Raw genomic sequence first — 3,950 nt, forward strand, 5'->3', positions numbered from 1 at the left:
AGCATGCGAATTGATAAAATTAATATTAATTTAAACAAATTAGTATTAATTTTTAAAAAATTAATATTAATTTAAACAATTAATGGTAAGTTTAAAACAAATTAATATTAAATCCAAACAAATTAATGTTAATTTTAAACAAATTGATATTAATTTACCCCCTGACTACTTTGTTGCTCTGTAGTTAATTGGTTCAATGTCGTGTTTTTGAACGTTCGTCTCGTCGGTTCCCGTCAATCCTACTCCTGACACCGTGTAACAGGATGTATTTTTTCTGTACCTAGCTAGTTGCGAAATGGCTAATGCAAGTGTCTAATGTTGCACTTAATTAGGGCGTAAGTGGATGAATGGTTACATCTGCGGTCCGTACCTGAACAAGCGCTCTCGCAGACGTGCCTTCAACGTTTTGAATGATTTTTTCTAGTCTCGCAATGTGCGTCTGCATTCCTCTGATTGTGGGAGAATAATGAGATTCGCCGTCTCTGTAGTCGCTGCTCTCGATTCACGAAGTTCGATCTTGTGTCACTTCACTAGGACTCGACGGCACACTCCATTGTTTTGTTTTCCAAAGAAACCTTTTCTCTTGCTTCTCCAGCTGAGCCTTAAGACCGGCGATTTCTTGAATTGCTATCGCGTATAGATTTTGAAGCGAGAGCAGAGCAGACATTTGATACAATAAATGTCCAATACTAATTAATGAATCGTCTGTTTTGACTGATTGTTGGGTAGAGTTTAATATTTTAATTTGTTGCTTATTTGATATATTTTGCTGCGTTGTATCAAGTTTTGAAGAACTACTATCGTCCATGTTGTTGCTACTTGTTGATTGCTCTATAACACATGAAAAAATTAACAAATATCTATTATATATTTTATTTATATAAAATATTTTAAATATATTGATACAAGTAAAACATCTTAAATATAGATTAGTTAGCATGAAGTATAAATTTGTTATATTATTTAATTTTTTGGCTCCTGCGAATGGATCAAGCTATGCGCCTCATCTACGCACGTTGCTTGACCTCCGCTGCAAACACTAATTCGTGTATTTGCTACTAGACATGAAATAGATTACACTAGGAATCGCCACGTTACAAAGCTAAGCTCAAGTCTGGCTACGCCACTGCTTGCTGCAATTTTGAAAAAGAAGCTAGCATTGACAATAAGCTAAAGCGATACAGAAGTGCAACGCGCATGCGCTTACTATTAAACTAGCAAGATGTTACTGTAGTTTCTCTAAGATCAAATTACATCAACACAGAAAATGGCACTATACTATTTTACATGCAAGTTAGTAAACAAAGTAGAAATTAACGCGAACAGAAAGGCACGTGCCTAAACTAAATGTGAGTGGAGTCTCGAAGCCTTACTGATACGAAACAAACTGGTTAGTCGAAGGTAATCGTTAGGTGAAAAGTAATTAGCTAAAAACGAGACGTCTTACATGAATTCCGATCGTTCAAAAAAGGGCGCTCCTGGCGATGAGTAGCTTGCCAGACGCATTCAAGTGATATTTCTAATGTGGTGGGTGGATTTGCTAAAGGTCAGTTTAATACTCAAAAAGAGAGATGGTTGCCTAACAGTGCCCGCTATTTGCATGCTCCAGATTCTAGTTCGGTAAAGCAGCAGCTACTTTGGAATGCTAGTGTAGAACTGACGGTAGACAGGTAAGTCTAGCAATACGCAAGGGAGACTTTCCAATCAGCGAAAGATCGAAGACAAATGATACGATGACTAGCACAGCAACTACCTGGTTCCTGTCAGCATTCTTTGTCGCAAGCAGCTAAGGCGTGCGACTTGCAGAAAGCACGAGCTGCTAGCGAAGTAAACAGAATCGATGGTGGCAGAGATCTGGACGATATTTCCCCTTATTAATTAAGTGCACTGAGGTAGAGGTCACACCACGTGTGCTCAGCATTAGAGCGCTACAAGCTGCTCCAGCTAGACCATCTTACAGCAATTATTCCATGCAGTCGCAGATCCGTTGGTCTTACAAGATAATTATCCATCACTCCAACCTGATGTGTCTTTGCTAAGCAAAGGCATTTCTTCTGTTTCTTTTGCAGGAAGGGCTTAGATGATTTGATAAACAGACATGCCAAGACCTAGCGGTTAACGATACCGAAATCATTGCGAAAGTCCCAAAAAGAGTGGAGATATCAAAGTTCGCATGAGGACAGACACACGTGCTCTCGCGAATGATGCGACAATCATTTACGTAGAGTTTGGGGACTCCATATTTGCATAGTGTTTACAAAAGTATGATGATTGGTTAATATGATATGACTATCACGTGAGTCGGAATGAGAATACTTCTGCGGTCGATCTTGCTCTTTCGCACAGTCGTTGCCAAGATTGCAGAGAGCAGGGAACCGACTTCGCCCATCCGAAGAACTGCCGAAAACTCTAGTATCTTACTCTATATATTTTGCTATCATAGTTTACGAGAACCATCTTTACGTCTACCTTCTTGGCTTCCGCTATCCAGCTCTGCAGAAAGGAGAGACTGGTTTGTGAGCTATAGACGCATTTGTACGTTTGCGTGAGCGAATGATACATACAACATGTCGTGCACGTGCAGCATGCAGCGTACCAATTCGTGTGTGTAGAGGTTCAGTTATGGCTAGTTGATGTCGCAATTTCAAGCGATCGTAGGTAAACAGTGCAGTCGCCGCTTAACGACGAATAGCAGTTCAGAGCTGTCTAGACAAACATCGCTTTTACAAGAACCACCAGCTTGTGTTGATTTGATCCGAAAGGCACTCAGTTAACGAGCTTTTGTACAGATTGACTGCTGTATTAGTATTACAGAATTTGTATTCAGAAGAAATCAGAGAAAACAGAGAATTGAAAAGTCGACTGCAAATGCATGAGATACGTTCTAGTCAAGTAAGAGAAGAATCTCAAGGGGAGAATCCTCGATCACTGTCTGCTGATGATGCCAGAAGTGATGAGAATTGTCTCTTTCCCACATTGTACCAAAACGTACAATTGCAATTGAGCGAACAAGCTAAAGTCATTGCTCATGTTGAAGGAATGACTGCATCAGGGCTAGCGAAGGTAACTAGCTAGTAAGAAATTTAAGCATAGGCGGTGGAACTAAGCGAAGTGTATGGGTTTTGTTATGAAGTTGCTGTACTAATGAGATTTGTTTATCATAGTTTAAAAGTCAATTTCGCTGGCGAGTTTAGGCAAACGTTTCAACCCCCTCCGTTTTCATCAATTTACTCACGTGCACTGAAATACGATAGCACGTACACTTCACCACTCTCAAAAATTTGGGGTGTGATAACTCATTAATACTAAGACTTGTGGAAAACAGATCGCATAGAAGTCGAGGAGACGGTAAAGGCACTGCACTTCGTGTAATTAGCAGTAGTGTGACATAGAATGAAGGCATTAGATCGAAGTAGAGGAACACCTGAATTTGCTGGTCACATTACAGAGCAGAGCCCATGGCACATGCACACATGGAAAGAGAAAGGATACTCAGCAATGTAAGGAGCCTGATGGTACGTGATGCCATCATTCACCTTGTTGCCTTACTTGGCAAAGAGTACACTTGCATTCTATGTACTCAGAAGTATACTAGAATCTAATCAAGATTTGCCACATTGTATCTGTTTCTTTCTCATTATCCGACGCTTATTTTCTACCCTTAGAAAGGTCACGTCAAAATTTACAAAAAGGTTAGATGACATTTGATAAATAGCTAGTATATCTGTTTGTGTAACTTTGCTGTCACAATGACATAACGTCGTAATGATAGAATCTAAGACTTGATCTTTTGAAATTAGAGATTTGTGTTTTGTATGACTGGAGATTGATGCTTGCTATTTGTTGTTTGACTGTAGAAAACTGTTATTACGAAGTGAGATCGCTATGGCAACAAGAAAAATATCTTACTTAGCACACCGTCGAGACGCTAGGGCTATGAGCATTCAGAG

The sequence above is a fragment of the Corticium candelabrum genome, chromosome 3 (assembly GCF_963422355.1).
Source record: "Corticium candelabrum chromosome 3, ooCorCand1.1, whole genome shotgun sequence".
Taxonomy (NCBI): domain Eukaryota; kingdom Metazoa; phylum Porifera; class Homoscleromorpha; order Homosclerophorida; family Plakinidae; genus Corticium; species Corticium candelabrum.